Source organism: Pristis pectinata, chromosome 18 (genome assembly GCF_009764475.1).
Source record: "Pristis pectinata isolate sPriPec2 chromosome 18, sPriPec2.1.pri, whole genome shotgun sequence".
Classification (NCBI taxonomy): domain Eukaryota; kingdom Metazoa; phylum Chordata; class Chondrichthyes; order Rhinopristiformes; family Pristidae; genus Pristis; species Pristis pectinata.
In genome coordinates this window covers 18,327,125-18,346,114 of record NC_067422.1, presented here as the reverse complement: position 1 = coordinate 18,346,114, position 18,990 = coordinate 18,327,125, and the positions used below count along the sequence as shown (strand labels likewise).

General features: G+C 40.7%; 1 protein-coding gene across 1 annotated transcript in view; it reads right to left on the bottom strand.

Moving 5' to 3' along the window:
• sdk2b (sidekick cell adhesion molecule 2b) overlaps positions 1-18,990 on the bottom strand; it is a 699,987-nt gene that overhangs the window by 167,089 nt on the left and 513,908 nt on the right.

The following is an 18,990-nucleotide window of genomic DNA, read 5'->3' as shown; positions in this document are numbered from 1 at the left end:
AAACATATTTATGAGTAACTGCACACTAATATGTAATTTATATTATCTGAAGCTCTGAAACAGGAGCAGACTTAGTGCCTGCAACAAAATACTGTAAAGATGTCATTAGTGTCCCAGTGAAGGATATTCTACATGGCAGTAATCATTAAAAATGTAACACCATGTATCAACTGTCAACCTTTTAGCACATCAATAATACTGCTTGTTTTATTACTTTGTTGAAATAAAAAAGGCCTCCCTATTGTCCTCAGCTTTATTTGCATCTATAATGAGGTTCATATAAAGGAAAAAGTTGCCATCAGTTCAGCTTTAGATGGAAGAGAACAGGTAGATTTGCAATTGCAGTCAATATTCAACAATGAAGGAATGATTTGATCTTGCCGCATTGCTTATATTAGAAATAAGGAACTGCTTTTAGAATCCATACAATCAATGCTATTGATTTGCTTGGTTCTTGAAATTCATTTAACCATTTGCTGCAAAGGTATCAAAACTGCCGGTAAATGACTAAGAAATTCAATCTGTACAAAAACAAAACAGCGGGGGTGGGGGGGGGGGGGAAAGAGAGGTGAGTGGGGGTAAATATACTTGGGAGGGAGAGAAAGGTTTAGATCAAGAGGGACACCAAGGAAGATTTATAATGACAAGTAACTGCATTGTAAACTTCCCTTGTTTATCAATTATTCATTATATCTTAGGTTGAGGTAATCAGTTAAAAAAACAGTCATATGTATTTGGACATGTTTTCTTAAAAGTCCTTTTGGGACAATTTAAATTTTTCTCATGATTATTTTTTGGAATATTATAAGAACAGCATATGGTGATTTTCAGTTGTGGGGCCAAAGTTAAAGAACCTTTATGAAGGTTTTGGAGAAGGGGTGCTTAAGCTTTAGATTTTAGCAACTTGAATCCTGTTGTTGGCTGAATTGCCTCCAGTGACCAGCTGTGTCTTCTTGTGTCCCCCTCCTCCTGCGGCAGGGGCATTTAAGTGGGTGGTGGCTGGGCACTGAGTCATAAATCATGGAATCATAGAGAGAAACAGCATGGAAAGAGGCCCTTTGGCCCACTGAGTCCATGCCAGCCATCAACCACCCATTTACACTAACCCCTTCTTTTTCTTGTCACCACATTCTTATCACCTGTCCAGATTCTATCACTCACCTACACAATGGGGACAATTTACAGTGGCCAATTAACCTACCAACCCACACTTCTTTGGGATGTGGGAGGAAACCGGAGCACCTGGAGAACTCACAGAGTCACAGGAAGAACGTGCAAACTCCACACAGACAGCACCTGAGGTCAGGATTGAACCTAAGTCTCTGGTGCTGTGAGGCAGTGGCTCTTCCAGCAGTGCCATCTTGAAGGAATGGCAGGGAAAGCTGCAGGGAAGAGAATGAACTGGGAATTTGAGAAAGTCAACTGTTCCAGACCAAAGGCCGAGTGGTCAGATCTATAGGCTCAAGATGGGGCAGTTTTGATACCTTTGCTGCTAATGGTGGGATGATTTTTAAGAAACAAGCAAATTAACAGCATTAATTTTATGGATTCTGAAAAATTTTCCACAGTTCTAACTCTGGCAATACCATTAGTATTAAGAATGAAATTCTGATAGTAAGAATGAAACCCAACAGCTGAATTAGCTGATTTAAAACAATAATTATCTGGGCAACAGGATTGAATGACCTCCAGCACACCCCTGCTCCATTCTGCTTAGCTGCTGGTGAATGTTTCTAGAATGGAGATAGTACTTCCTTCCACCTTTCTGCAACCTAAAATGACCTTTATTATCTCTCTTTTCCAGTTCTGATGAATGGTCTCTGACCTGAAATATTAACTCTGTTCCTCTTTCCACAGATTCTACCTGACCTACTGAGTGTTTCCATCATTTTATGTTTTTATCCAAGATTTCCAGCACATGCAGTTATTTTGATTTTCATTTACTGGAGATGGTGATGGTTACATAGAAGAGTATAGCACAACAACAGGTCCTTCAGCCCACGACATCTGTGCTGACCAGAATGCCAATTCAAATTGCACATCTACCTACACATAGTTTATATCCCTCTATTCCCACGTGTCTGTCTAAATGCCTCTTAAATGTTGCTATTGTATCTGTTTCTTGATACTTCCCTGACAGCACATTCAAGGCACCTACCACTCTCTGTGTAAAAAACTTGCCTCATAAATCTCCTTTAAACTTTCCCCCTCTCACCTTAAATCTATGCCCTCTTGTATTTGACATTTCCACCCAGGGAAAAAGACACTGACCATCAACCCTATCTCTCTGCCTCTCATCATCTTCTATACTTCTATCAGATCGCCCCTCAGCTTTTGACGCACCAGAGAAAACAATCCAAGTTTGTCCAACACCTCCTTATAGTTCATATCCTCTAATCCAGGCAATATCCTAGTGAACCTTTCCTGCACCCTCTCCAAAGCCTTCACATCCTTTCTGTAATGCAGCGACCATAACTGCACACAATACTCAAAAAAATGTAGCCTAACCAAAGTTTTATACAGCTGCAACATGACTATCTACTTGTTTGCTGCTTTCAAGGAGCTATGGGCTTTCACCCCAAGATCTCTCTGTAGATCAATGCTCATAAGGATCCTGCCATTTACTGCATACTTCCCCCTTACATTTGACCTCCCAAAGTGCAGCTCTTCACACTTGTCTGGATTAAACACCATCTGATATTTCTCTGCCCTTATTTCCAGCTGGTCTATATTCTGCTGAATCCTTTGACAAACTTCATCACTATCCTCAACTCCACCAATTTTTGTGTTGTCTGCAAACTTACTAATCAGTCTACCTATACTTTCATCCAAATCATTCATATTATAAATAAGTAAATAAACAACCAATTGAACTATTTATTTATTTATTTGGTTGTTTATACACATTAAAAAACAGAAGTCCCAACACTGATCCTTGCAGAACACCAATGGTCACAGAGCTCCAGTCAGAATAATACCCCTCCACCACCACCCTCTGACTTCCAGGGCTCAGCTAATTTTGAATCCAACCTACCAAGTCATCATGTGCCTAAATCTTCTGGATCAGCATACCACGAGGGACCTTGTTCAAAGCTTTATTAATGTCAATGTACACAAATCCACTGCCCTATGCTCGTCAATCACCTTCGTCACCTCCTCAAAAATCTCAATCAAGTTTGTAAGACACAACCTCCCCCACACAAAGCCATACTGACTATCCATAATAAATCTATGCTTTTCCAGATGTAAGTACATCCTATCCCTCAGAATCTTCTCCAATAATTTCCCTTCCACTGATGTAAAGCTCACCACCCTACAACTTCCCAGTTTGTCTCAGTTGCCCTTCTTAAACAGAAGAATAACACTGGCTATTCTCCAGTCTACTGGGACCTCGCTTGTGGCTAAGGAAGATACAAAGGTCTCTGTCAGGGCCCCAACAATTTCCTCTCTTGCCTCTATCAATAACCTAGGATAGATCCCATCAGGTCCTGGGACTTATCTACCTTAATGCTCTTCAGGAGGCCAAACACCTCTTGATATCAACATGCCCTTGAATATCTGCAAACCCCCTCCCTGATCTCGCTATCCTGCAAGTCCTTCTCCTTTGCGAATACTGATGCGAAGTACTTGTTTAGTACCTTGCCCACTCCCCCCGTTCCAGACATAAATTCCCTCCTTTATCATTGAGTGATCCTACCCTTTCCCTGGTCACCCTCTCATTTTTAATGTAAGTGTACAATATGCGTAGATATAGATAAAGCAGCAGGATTCTCCAGTAAAACTGAAATTAATGAATTGAATGAAGATTGGTTGAATAAACCTCATCAAACACCTTACTGGATCTACATGGAACTTGGGACTCCCAGTTTGTAGACAGAGTACTCAAGAGCAGCAGTTCTAAAGGTTGGGATCAAAGTCTGTGCCAGTACTCCTTAAACTCTGTTCCAAGTTCTGGACTGCAACTTATAAAGGAATGCAAATGCCTCAAGCTGCATATTTGGGATCTAGTCTTGGACAAAGATGGACCTCTTGGCACATATCTGTAATAAATTTAAATTTTACGAGAAGGCAGGGTATCTAAGAACGTTCTGTCAAAACTGTAGTTTCTTGCTACTTGTGCAACTTTCAGCAATCTTGCCATAATGGGAAACGCTGCAGAATTTTCCTGGCTGTAACCTTCACAAACAGTGGCACATATGGCCACTGGAATTGTCAAGCTCCCATAGTTGAGACTTGGAATCAAGTGGATAATTACCTCATTTTGATGTAAGTATTTTGCAGTGGGAGCAAAGTCCTTTTGGCTGATGTTTACCAGTGACCACATAATGATTTCAATTTTGGCTACCAACCATACTGCTGAAAAATTTAATTAACTCTTCATCATTGTCCTGATTAGCAGTTGGCTTCCATGTAAAACGAGTCAGCAACAGTACTACTTTACAACTCCTCATGACTTCATCCAACTGATTTATTACCCAAACTGAGGATTGTCTGTTCAGAGTGGCATTAATTGGCTCTTCTGAATCGCCAGTACCCTGGACAGGCCAGTGTTTAGCAATGCTTGTCCTCTTCTTGATTGCACTTATGCTGCTTTCAACTACTTCTTTAAAATAACATGAAATACAAAGTTATGTTACCTAAAGTGTATAAAGCACTAAATTGCACTTGTAAACTATCACTTCTACCCCTGAAAGATCTTGACTTTATCTGGGCTCAAAGCAAATGGAGTTCCAAGAAAAATGGTTAAATATTAACACTTGCATCTGCTAAGAGGAAAGTAGAAAGATCATAAAGCTACCCTTTGAACTGTTCCTTTATGCCAAAAATCAAACAGAGTTACAGTCAACATAGAAAGTGGGAACTTGCTCACATACCATGATTTTTTTTACCATATACTCTGCATGAATTATGTGGCAATGATTAAAAAGTGGATAAAACTAACTTGTAATTTAAAGTATATTGATTTAAGTACTTCAGTAGTTTTTTTTATATTTTGCTTTTGTCCATATTTGTATCATCTCCATGGATATTAAAATGTTTTGCAGTGACACTGTGAAAAGTAAGGTGGATGATGAGTTGATTTCAGATTTATTTCCTCTATAATTACAGCTTGGTTTTATAGAAGGCAGATGCCTCCTAGTACCTTGTTCAATTGGCTTTCATTCAACTGAGAATCTGCTCAGTGAGTCCCAGAAAGACATCTCACCATGGAGGATGTTAAAGTTCTTATTATTCAAACAACAAAAATACATGCGTACTTCAAGAAAGAGACATGGTATACCTACCAGTACAGGAAACCAATGTCAATATTTCCTTCTTGAATGCAGGGGCAGACCAGAGATCAAGGCTTGGATTTTCCCTATCCATGAGACTCAAAGGCAGAAGCTTCACTTTTAATTTATCATGTTCAAGGCCCAATATTTTGAGACAATAACTAGTTTATACCTGACTCCATCTTAGCTTGACCAAAAGAATTAAACACACTGGTAATAGGACCAGTCCTAAAGAAACTAAGGACCATCTAACTGCTTAATGAGAATTATATTTAATTTAAATATTACTTCCTGCTATAAATCAATGAAATTCAATGATTCCTGCACTGTAAATCTAGATGTAATTCAACACTTAATAACACCACATTATAAGCCTTTTCTTCATGTCTTTTCTTAGAATATGCAATCACTGCTAATGGCTGCAAGCATTAGAAGATCAGCCATTAGGAAATTAAATTTCCAATATCTCTGGCACCATGATAATTCTATATATAGGCTTTAAAGACATAGCTCCAGGTTAAGATTAGCTTTTGATTATATTTTCAGCACTTTCCATGGTTTTTTTTGTATCTTCAATTGAAAATATATGTCATTACAGCATCATAATCAAATAATTAGCAAACTGATGTAGCATCATGTAGGCAACAATAAAATTATAACAGGATTTAAATGTGCTGGTCTTTTGCCAAATTGTAATGCGATTGGTCGCTAAGCTGATGGTGAGCTCCTCTCAAGCTAAACTACCCAAATCCTTACTCTTGCCGTCTCATTCACCCATGACCTCTGTGCTTGAAGATTTTAAAATTCACAGCCTTGTTCTCAAACTGGTCACCATGTCTGTAATCTCCTCCAACTGTCAGATCCTCTTCCGATTTTGGCTAACGGGGGGACTTGCCTTCAGGTACCAAGGTCCTAAGCTCTTGAGATTCCTTCCTTAGACTCCCTTCCTTCAAAGGTGATCCTAGGCCTTTGACCAAACTTTTTATCTTTTGCCCAAATATTTCCTTCTGAGGCTGTGTCAATATTTTATTCAATAATGCTCCAATGAAGCACCTTGGGATGTTTTACAGTGTTAAAGTCCTTATATGAGTTGTTATTGCTACTGCCGTTTTGAGAACAATTTCACCAGGCTCTATGTTTCAGGGCAATTCCTTGTTATTTTGTGGTGCAATCAATGGGTTCAAAATCAGTCTTTGTTTTCCATTGTCCTTAGTCTCGATTTTCCAGACTGGGATTGATCCTTTGGAACATGTAAAAGAAGTACCCCTATTCATATTAATTTCATATATCTCTTGACATAAAAAGACCAATCAGTCCATTAAGTCTGTGCCAGTTCTCAGAGCAAAGTCAACAATCCCATTCCCCCACCCATTTCCCAGTAACTTCTCTCATATGCCCTTCAACTGCACCCTGATTCTCCTACCACATACCCACACTGGGGACAATTAACACTCGCCCAGTTAGCCTGCAAACTGGCAGGGATTTGGGAGGAAACCCACAGGTTCATGGGGAGAAGGTGCACAGATAGCACCAGTGGTCAGAACTGAACCCAGGTCCCTGCAGTGTGAGGCTGCAGCACTGACTGTTGAACCACCTTTTTCTGCAAGTGAGATAATGTTCCTCACCCATGCTCCAACATGGTCAACAGCACCAAGTTTTTCACTATTTTATTTCATAACCCAACTCCGTGGAACTACACTCAGCGAGTTCCACTCTCACCTTACTAGACTTTGCCAAAGTAATTACTTCTCTTGTTGACCAGTCATCATTGCACTGAATCCATTAGAATCCATTCTTGCCCTCTTGGCTTCCATTTCCTGCCATTGGTTCCATCAATCTCCATAAAAATGGAATCAGCATCCACATTTATGTGGATGCATCCATCACTATAGTTTCATCACTTTTATTGGGCCCTTCACTGCCTCTTTGTTGTTAGTTCCCTTGTCCAATATCCAGCTACAGTGTCCTCCAGTTTAACAATGGACAAACCAAAGCTTCAGCATCCGCCAAAATATGTGCCCTCACCCTCTCCTAAAACTACAGACAGTTGCAACAAGAAGTTCTGACTTTACATGCTGAGATGACAGACCAGCTGTTTCCTCTTCTGTGATAAATCAGATAGTGGAACAGGAGATACGGTCCAGTTCACATCTTGTCCCCAACCCTCTCAGCTTCAGTTATTCTGTCTCTCTTCTCTGAAATCCCTCCAAAGATGCAATATTTTACTTCTCTCTCTCCCCTCAAAAAATCCTAATTAACTTTGTATTTAATTTCTTTAATTTCCCCCTCAATCCTTTACTTACTTTTGTGTGCCCCAGTCCTTACCGTTGAAATAATTAGCTGCAGTTCACCACTATTCCAGTGTATCAGTTTCCGACTTCTAGGCTTCACTTATGTCATTCATGGTCCCTTTATCTTCTCTGGCAATGGGGATGAAAAAGAAATCTACAAAAAGCAGCGATGTTGCTACCCAGGATTCATGAAGTGTTCCTGACCTTTCTCCTCCTATGCGTAGCACACTGACATCTTATATTCCTTTCTTTTTCTGCCCTCAGTCCACCTAATGAGCTTCTCAAGGGTCTGCCATTTATTTCAACAGAAATATGAAATGAGAAAAGGCGGTGGTGTCAAAAGACTCATAAATTACACCGAATTCTAGATGTGCAGTGCATGATACAGAAACCAAGCAAAGGTAAAGGAACACAATATTTTAGTTTTGTGTCCAGTCCTTCATTAAGACATAATCATTAAAAATCTGTAAAATAATCAAAGGGCTAGACAGAGCACCCATTGTGGCATTATTGCAATTTAACAAATTGGAAGAAGCATAGGAAATAAGATTAAAATAGGACTAATTATCTGGACTAAATTGCCAGCTGATGTGGTGGATGTTAAATCTCTGTACACTTTCAAGAAGGAACTGAACTGGTTCTTGCCTGGAGCAGAGGTTGCATCATATAGAAAGCAAATGCCTTCATGTAATCTCCTGAATCACCAGAGAAGGTCCAGAAAGAATTGTCTGAACCAGTGACCGCTTTATGGCTCCAAGATTTTTTCTCAGTTTGACTCTCAAGGAGATTACACAGTCAATGGGCTGTGGAGTGGTGAAGTTTGTGGTGGCGGGTGAGGTTGGAGAGGCAGTGGTGAGTGTGGGTTAGACCAGATTGTATTTTCCTTGCATTTGTCAATTGATCATTCATCAATGATCAACAACCTCTGAAACCTATTGTCTCTCTTCTGATGAACCTGTTTTGAACTTTTGATTTTCATTTACCTCTATTTTCATTTACCTAATGAGGAGGAATTTCTTTAGCCAAAGGGTGGTGAATCTGTGGAATTCATTGCCACAGACGGCTGTGGAGGTCAAGTCATTGGGTATATTTAAAGCGGAGTTTGATAGGTTCTTGATTAGTAAGGGCGTCAAAAGTTACGGGGAGAAGGCAGGACAATGAGGTTCAGAGGGAAAAATAAATCAGCAGTGATCGAATGGCAGTGCAGATTCAATGGGCTGAATGGCCTCATTCTGCTCCTGTGTCTTATGGTCTTTTCTCCCCCCAGTTTTGTTTGTTTATTGAATTTGGTTTCATTATTTTAAAATGTTTTTGCCACTAAAAAAAGAATCAAATCATTTCACGTGTGACAGACAGCTCAGGGTGAACAAAATGAGACATTGGGGAAAAGGAAAAGATAATTAACCATGTTACCTCATTAATCAATGGAGGGGTCATTTCCATTATGTTCCCTGCTCTGATCCATCCCAGTTCAGTCAAATTACTGCTCTGAAGGGAAATATTCAGTAAGAGTATTCTGCAATGATCTGATATTGCTAGTTCCATGCTTAAGTTCTTGATAACTGATTTGATGGTTTCAGATAAGAATGAAAGTTGCATGCCCAGTCTCTTTCTCAGTGTAATTCCAAAACAAAACATTAATTTACATTTCAGTATAGTGAGATTGCTATATTTAGAAACAAAACATTTGGCAAATTGGAGTCAATGAAATAAACTTTCAGTAAACTGAACTGGATTGCAAGACCAGCTTGTTTCCCAGCAAAGGCTCGGTTAGTCACCACCCATTGCAGTTACATGCCTTGGCTGCTCTGACAGCATCTCCTGAACCCGTGACCTCTAGTACGAAGAACAAGGGCTTCAGGCGTAAGAGTACAAACCCCACCTCCGTCAGGATCCCTTCCAAGTCAAACATCAACTCGACTTCAAAATAAATTGCCATTCCTTCATCATCATTGGCTGCAAACCCTGGAATTCCCTGGTAACAGCACTGTGGGAAAACCTTCATCAGAAAGACAACAATGGTTCGAGAAGGCAACTCACCACCACTTTCTCAAGAGCAATTAGGGGTGTGTAATGAATACCTGCTTTGCAAGCAACAATGAATCCCAAACAATGAACAAAGAAAAACAACTCTCTTCCTGGTTCTTTGCCATTTATTTCCAACGTATTCTCCTTCTGAATAACTCCCTGCAATTTAAGAACATGCTTACCTTAAATGCTTCAAGTAAGATCAGGCTCAATCCAACCTGCCAGACACACTCACCTCCAACAATCACCTTTACTATTTGCAGCTCTGCATTTCTAATCGATCCCAAGGCCTGGTTGCCACGGTCATCCTGCAAAGCAGAGTGGGTAACGGGTGGCACCACAGCCTCAGACAGCGGATCCTGTGGCCCCACCCTTGAATACCGGATGGTGTTTTGACAGCTTGCTGCGGCCAAATGCCTTTGAACTATATTTAATTATCTCTAATAATCAGAGATATTTAAAAATGGTTCAAATGATTTTGACAATTGTAAAATTTAACAAATATATTAAACTATCAGAAATGAGTTAAAACCAAAGAGTAAACAAAAACAGATGACTCTCCTGCCCTTGGCTTTTTAATTAAGCTTGCCAGCCCCATTCAAATGAATCGAGTCATGCCACATACGTCAGTCATCTGCAGTGTAAAGCTGAGGGGGTAAATGTGAAGTGCATTCAGCCTCAGCACAGGATGTTTGTGCTCTGTCTCTGCACACAGTGGCGAGTTCAATGGTGGAGCAGGAGGTCAATGAGCCGGCACCTGACCTTCGGCTTCTCTCTGACAGTCATGATGCAATACACAGCTGAAATCCCACAGGATTATTACTTCAGATTTTTTGCTCATTTCCCTAATTAGTTTGTACATTTCTCCCACCTTCCTTCCACTGTACAATGGTCTATAGATAACTCCATTAGTGGCATTGATCCTGTATTTCTTTTATCCACATGCCGTGCTCTTTGCTGCAGTATTAATTTTAACTGCTAGCACTAAGTTATCTTTGATAAGTACGGCTTCTCCATCCTCCTTATCTCTTTCCTTCCTGCAGACTATGAAATATTTAGAAAATAATGTTTAATCTGCAGTCCTGACTTTTTTGCAGCCATTTTAGAGCTCTATCATTATATTATGTATTATATAGTAATCCCTATAGTTTATCCTTCCTTTCATAAAATTATTTCCAGTTACCTTGTTTTATTCTGGACAGTGTGTTTCCATTGCCTGAGAACTAATTGTGTTTAAACTGTTCCACAATTAACCCATTGAAAGAACTACAGCTTTGTATTTAAGTGAAAAGACATACAAACTTGACTGAGGTCACTGGTTCATAATGTTCAAGACAACAGGGATAGGACTGCAGTTCCCATTCCCATATCATAACTGAAGAAGCTGACCTTTAGACACGGTTAAATGGTGGCCTCTTTCCTGCAACTCGAGCCATGTTGGGAAGCTGGCCGGGAGGAGTTATAAACTGAGCTGCATTAAGGATTTAAAATGACTGACATGAGTCCCTAATAGAATTAGTGTAGATGAGACTGTGTAGAGTGCGCAAGACCAAAATGCAAAGACTTCAATTATAACCTTTCGTAACCTCAAAAAGCAAGGCTTTTTGGATTAACTGTAGTAACAGACCACAGCAAATGCAGCAACTCTTACCCCATGATGAAATGTAGGATTTCAGAAATCACTTAAAAGGACAAAACAGATCTTCCTTTCCAAACTATTAAATCACCAATGAAGTTTCAATTACTACATTGATGATGCTAACTTTAAAGATTATTACTGAAAATATTATTAAACTACACAAACCTCCACATCTTGAATTAATATTTACAAAGCCGATGTTAAACAAGTTAAATTTCCTACTTTAAATGTTATTGTGAAGCTACCAAGCAAACATTTCCACTTCTCTGCAGAGCTATTTAATGCCACCTTGTGGGACAATTGAATACTGCAAGTTCACAGCGCTATCCAATGAGGATCCTCAACCACTTCAATACATGTTAGAAATCTGGCCATATTGAAACACCCTTCCAATCACTGAAAACATGCAGATTCTGGAAGTCTGAAATGAAAACTGGGGATACTAGAAACATTCAGCAAGTCAGACAGTGGGAAAAAAAACAGGGTTCATCTCAATGGCTTTTCATCAGAACTGTGTTTCATCTAATTCTGGTTAGACCACACTTGGAGTATTGTGTTCAGTTCTGGTCACCTCATTATAAGGATGTGGAAGGTTTAGAGAAGGTGCAGAGGAGATTTACCAGGATGTTGCCTGGATTGGAGAGCATGTCTTATGAAGATAGGTTGAGTGAGTTAGGGCTTTTCTCCTTGGAGAGGAGGAGGATAAGAGATGACTTGATAGAGGTTTACAGGATGATAAGAGGCATAGATCGAGTGGACAGTCAGAGACCTTTTCCCAGGGCGACAATGGCTAACACAATGGGACATAATTTTAAGATGACGGGAGAAAGGTATAAGGAGGATGTCAGGGGTAAGTTTTTTTACACAGAGAGTGGTGGGTGCATGGAATGCACTGCCAGCAGAGGTTGTGGGGGCAGATGAATTAGGGACATTTGAGAGACTCTTAGATAGACACATGAATGATAGAGAAATGGAGGGCTATGTGGGAGGGAAGGGTTAGATAGATCTTAGAGCAGGATAAAATGTCGGCACAGCATTGTGGGCCGAAGGGCCTGTACTGTGCTGTAATGTTCAATGTTCTATGTTAGAGATAAAACAAAGTTTAAGAGGTAGGAAAAAGGGAGGAGAAGGAAAGGTCAGAAGGGTAGAAAGTCAGAGAAGTTAAATGGTATGAGGGTTGATAAAAATGTTTGGAAATTGTACATACATTGTCCTTAAAATTCTACACAGTGAGCAAGGAATTGGAATGTTACCCATTTTATTTCTGACGATGGGATTTTGCAGCTTCTCTGGAGAGAATCAGATATAATATTTCAGGTCCATGGACTATCACCAGTACACGTCCTGATTCACTTTTGATGAAAGCCCAGTCCATTGAAACCTTGGGCCAGATTGTGCTTGCCATCTGCATTATTCCCATGACCCTACTTTTTGCGGCCCTTCAGATCTGATTCTTCTGGAGGCCTGGCTGCTGTTGTTGTACCATGAAGCGCAGTGGGCTGCAGTTGATGGATCCTGAAGACCACCCCATGATTGCCCTGATGGCTCTTTCACAGCTCACAAAACAACAAAAAAAAAGCATAAGTAGACTAGTTGGGGCCTTGTGCCTGTTCCATCATTCAATAAGATCTTGTCTGATCTTTTACCTCAGAGACAGCTTCTGCATTAATCCATCTCCTTTGATTCCCTTCACATGTAAACATCTATCGATCTCTGTTGTAAATATATTCAGCAACTGTGCTTTCACAAGCCTCTGGGGCACAGAGTTCCAAAAATTTACTACCTTCTTGGTGAAGAAATTCCTTCACATCTCTGTCCTGGATGACAGACTCCTTTATTTTGATGCTGTGACCTCTGGTTCTGTACACTCCAGCCAGTGGAAACATCATCTCTGCATCTATACACAAAAAGTGCTGGAGGAACTCAGCAGGTCAGGCAGCATCCGTGGAGGGAAATAAACAGTCGACGTTTCGGGCTGAGACCCTTCGTCAGGACTGGAAAGGAAGAGGGCAGAAGCCAGAATAAGAAGGCGGGGGGGGGGGGATGGGGGGGTGGGGGGGGGGGGGAGAAGCACACGATGGCAGGGGATAGGTGAGTTCAGGTGACAGTCGAGTCCAGGTGAGGGGTGAAGGTAGGTGGGTGGGGGAGGGGGAGAAGAAGGAATCCGGTAGGAGAGGGCAGTGGACCATGGAATAAAGGATGGGGGAGGGGAGGAGAGGAGATGGGCAGGTCATCAGGGTGGGGGAAGGGAGCCATAGAAATAAGGGAAGACAAAGGAATGGGGGGGGGCGGGAAGAAGGGGTGGAGTTACTGGAAGTTAGAGAAATCGATGTTGAGGCCATTAGGTTGGAGACTCCCAAGGTGGAATATGAGGTGTTGTCCTCCAACCTGCACCTGGCCTCAATGTGGCAGTAGAGGAGGCCATGGATGGACATGTCAGTATGGGAATGGGATGTGGAATTGAAGTGGGTCATCTCTGCATCTGCTCTGTTGAGCCCCATAAGAATTTTGTTTATTTCATTGAGATCACCTCTCATTCCTCCAAACACAACATGGAACAGATTGCTTAATCTCTCCTCATACAATAAGCCTGCTATCCAAGCAATCAATCTAATGAATTTTTTCTGCTTTCCCTCACAAAGATATTCTTTCTTAGGGAGGGAGATCAGGCTTACATACAATGTTCCAGATGTAGACCCATCACATTTCAGTATATTTGAAGCAAGGTGTTTCTATTCTTGTGTTCAACTCCTCTTGCAATAAAGACTATTTGCCTTTTTAATTGCTTACTGAATGTGCACTTTAATTTTCAGTGACTTGTGTACAAGGACTCTCTTGGTCCCTCTGGATATCAACACTTCTCAAATCCTCACCATTTAAAAAATACTCCACCTTTGTATTTTTTCCACTGAGGTAGCTGCCCTCACATTTTTCTACATTATTTTTCATCTGCCATGTCTTTGCCCCAATCAGTTAGCAGTTTATATCCTTTCAAAGCCTCTCAACAACCTTCTTACAGCTTTGTATCATCAACTGCTTTGGTATTATACTACACTTAATGCCCTTATCTGTATCGCTGAGCACTGGTGAGACCTGGAGTGCTGTGTTTTGATACCCTTTATCTAAGAAAAGCTGTACTTGCTATAGATGGAGTGCAGCAAAGATTCACTAGACTGGTGGTCCCAGGCCTGTATTCTCTGAAGTTCTGTAGAATGAGAGATCTTATAGAAACTTCCAAAATTCTTCCAGGGTTCAATAGGCTGGATGCAGAGATGATGTTTTCCCTGACTGAGGAGTCTAGAAGCAGGAATCACAATCTCTGAATGAAGGGGAGGCTGTTTAGGACAAAGATGAGGAGACATTTATTCACACATAGGGTGGTGAATGTTTGGAATTCTCCATTCTGGAGGGCCATGGAGACTCAGTTGTTGAGTTCATTCAAGACAGAAATCAATAAAATTCTCCAGGGACTCAGGGGAGATGGGGATATTGCAGGCACTGACATAAAAGATCAGTCATGATCTTGATGAATGGCATAGCAGAGCTGGTTGGCTTACTCCTGCTCCTATACATATGTTCTTATAGAGATTGTGAACAGCTGGAGCCCCAGTACTGAGTGTACAGGGCACTCCACTGGTCACAGAGTCCCTCCCTGGCCCTCACTGCTATCAAACACTTTGGGAATTCTTTTAAACATCTCCATTCTGAGGTGATGGTGCAAATGTTCACTTTTACTCCCTGGCCATCAGCTTTCACTCCAAATATGGATGACGGAGATATAACTTGTTTGTAGACATCACAGTGACTCCCAAAACCCTCTGAATGAGAGGCTTGGTAAAGTCTGCACCCCACCCCCTTGGCCATTCCTTTGAAGGAGCTGGGGATATGCTGAGGATCCCTGGAGACTGCTTGCGGAACCGTGGCCAAGGCAGCTAGTTTGCCAAACACATCGTTATTTATTTTTGTTCTCTTGTGAACTTTCCAACTAAATTTCTTATTATTAAAGCACAGTAAACTTTGACAACCCCTCAAATGGGTCATGCATCCCAGGTTGGAATGACTGAGGTAAACAGACTAGCAGCATGGTCAAAATATCTGGAACTGGAATCTGAAGATTTTGAGCCTGACAGTAGTGATTTTTTCCACTCCCCATGGCACAACATATGTCCATTTTAGAAACAGTCTCCTTTGTAGTGAGTTGCTCAATGCCAAGTTTTGACTATTTGTGGAGAAGCAGATAATTTTCTTCATGCTGTGTTATTTTCTGCCAAGGTGTTTGTAGAATTATCCCTGGCAATCCCTTGACATCAAGGAAGATTTACTTCCACTTTAGATTTGTGACTTCTGAAATGGTTAAAGAAGCCAATGCAGGAACCAGAGACTCTTCCACAGATGGGGAAGATGGAGGGTAGGTGGGTATTTTGTCATGTGATCTGCTCCTTCCATCACTCTGTCCACCTGTCAATCTCTTCCCCTGACAGACTTCAGAATAATGTCTGTTTTGGAAGTCTCGTGCAAACAATGTGGCCTGTCCAATGTAGCCAACTTGGTGTAATCTAGGGCTCAACACTGGGGATATTGACCTGGGAGAGGACACTAACATTGGTTAGTATGTCCTTCCAGTGAATTTATGAAGTCAGCATTGTTGTCACCAGTGCCTTGAGATGCCTGCTGTAAATAATCTAGCTATCAGAAGCGTAGAGGAGGGCAAGGATCACAACTGCCCAGTAGATTATGAATCTGTGCCAGACCTTAAGTTTTGATCTTTAAATATATTTCCCTCAATCAGCCAAAGGCTGCACTGTGCTGGCGTACTCGGGTGGTGGTGAATTTCATCATCGATCTCTGTCTCCTCTCACAACATCTACTTGACATGGACTAGTTCCTTGAATCACATCAGATGACTTAACCTTCAGATTGTTTTAAAATCTATTGACAAATCTGAAGTTCCAGTACTTGAGAAAAAATACTCATTATAATTAAACATTTAGTGTCAACTCAGGTTAACTTAATGAAAATAAATTAACTGAGAAAGTTTTTCTGCAAAGGACTATGTACTTTTTCATGTGACTTTTGTAAAACAAAGGTCTTGTTTAAAATTTAGTGACAGATAAAATTTTCTGCAATGCACACAGTTATTTCATGTAAATGTCACCTAACTTCAAAAATATGTCAGTACATTGTATGTTAAAATTATGACCACTTTTTGAGTGTCAGGTGATATGCTGAGAGGGACCAGTATCCACTGAAAATATTGTCAGTTCCTCATCATGACAGAACTAGGATGTTCCGACTTTAGGAGAGATAAACATAGATCAGACCATAAAAGAAGGTCACTTGGCCCCTTGAGCTTGCTGTGCCTTTTATGGCTGATCTGATTCTAACCTCATTCTGCATTCCTGTCCACCCATTGTAAGCATTCACCCTTTGATCATCAAGAATCTACCTTTGCCTTAAAAATATTCAAAGACGCTGTTTCCACTGTCCTTTGAGGAAAAAAATTCTAAAGGGTCATGACCTTCTGACACAAAAAAATCCTTATTTCTCTCTTATCTGCGTAACCACTTATTTTTAAACAGTGACCTCTTGTTCTAGGTAATCCCACAAGAGGGAAATACCCTCTCCACATCTAGCCTGTTAATACCCTTCAGAATCTTATGTTTCAGTCAAGTCACCTCTCATTTGTCTAAACACTAGTGGATACAAGCCCAACTCATTCCAGGTATGAGTCAAGTATCGAGCAACTGCACCAGTGAATTTATAATTGAAGTTATAATCACAGCATAGGTATCCACATGACAATATAACAAAGCACAAAAATGAAATCTGAAGCAATTAATGTATTAAAAGAAAGTTGGAATCTAGGTCCTTTATCTGCGTTTATTAACTAAAAATTAATTAAATTCAATTTAATTACTTCTTTTTACATTCACTTAATATATTGCTTGTTTTTTTTAAGGTATTTAGTTGTACTTAACGTTGACTCATTTATTTTGGAATCTGATTATTTTAGTTTGGTGTGAATGTAATACGAGCAATAACATACAAAAGCCAACAAACTGCAGATGCTGGAAATCCTCAACCATTTTCTTCTGCTACCAGAACTGTTCGTGGCACCCTTTTTGGTGTTTCAGAATTGGCCTGAACTAATTAATGAGCCAGTCTCATCTTTCTTAAGAACATGAGAAATAGGAGCAAGAATTGGCTATTCGGACCCTTTGACCTGCTCCACTATGGCTGATCTTTTACTTCAGTGGCATTTTCCTGCACTGACCAGATATCCCTCAATTCCCTTATTATCTAAAAAATTACTGATCAATATACAGAGTGACTAAGCCTCTGTAACACTTCTGAGTAGAGAATTTCAATGATTCACAGTCTTCTGAGTGAAGAACTCATCTCTGCCCTGGAAGGTCAACTCTGTAGTTCCAGATACTCCAGCCAGGGTAAACATCAATTCTGTGGCTCTCCTGTAAGCCCCTTATGAATTTTGTACTCTTCTAAACTCTCAAGTGTACAGGCTTAATCGTTCCTCGAAGGACAAACCTTCCTCCCCGGGAATCAATCCTACCATTTAGTGAATGATATGGAAGACAGCCGAGTGTCGGGTTCTGCAGATGATGGGACTGAACACCAGGCCTGCAGCCAGAATAGGGTGAAGAGATGTACCTGGCAGCTTGCTGTTGGCTGGGTTCTGCTACAGATGGCAGATGAAGACCTAGATGCACAAGACCACAAAAATATTCTGAAGGAACTCAGCGGGTCAGGCAGCATCTATGGAGAGAAATAGACAGTTGACATTTTGGGTCGAGACCAGAGTCTGGAAATGTCGACTGTCCATTTCTCTCCATAGATGCTACCTTGACCCACTGAGTTCCTCCAGCTTTTTGGTTATGCTTCCAGGTTCTAACATCTGCAGTCTCTTGTGTCTCCACAGAAATAGTCTGATGGCTATGCTCAGTGAGGTGCTGAGAATATTGGGAAGCCTGTCTTCACTGTACACATATGAGTGTTATTATCAATGTGGCAGCTGGCACACATCACTCCAAAAATGTGTGTGCATGTTATGGTCACTATTGTGGAGCTCTGGGAACATTCTCAGTGCCCAAAATACAGATATTAACAATCTCTATTTCCTCAGGAACATACCTACCACAACACTATTGGTACAACAGCATCACCTGCAGTTACTTAGGTTTTAATTCAGTATTTAATTTTTATGCAATCAGGCAATGATATGACTAATCTATTTGCACGAGTTGCTTACTTATTACTTGCTACATGTATTCAATAACACTGGATCATGTTTGCTTTCTTCGGAATATCTTTATTTTCTTGAAGATTTCTATTTGTTCTACTTGCCTCTGTAGTCCCCTTTCCCTTACTCAGAGTTACACAGCATGGAAACAGGCCCTATGTTTCACCAAGTCCACACTGACCATCATGCAGTCATTTATATCAACCCTATACCAATCCCATTTTATTCTCTCCACATTCCCATTGACTCCCCCCAGATTCGACCACTCATCTACACACTGGCAACAATTGATGGTGGCCAATTAACCTACCAAGCTGCATGTTGTGGGGATGTGGGATGAAACTGGAGTATTCCAAGGAAACTCAAGTGGTCACGGGGAAAATGTACAAACTCCACACATAGAGCAGCAGAGGTCAGGACTAAACCTGGGTCACTGGAACCATTAGGCAATGCTACTAGCTGTGCCACTGTGCCACCATGACATCAATATTATGTATGTAA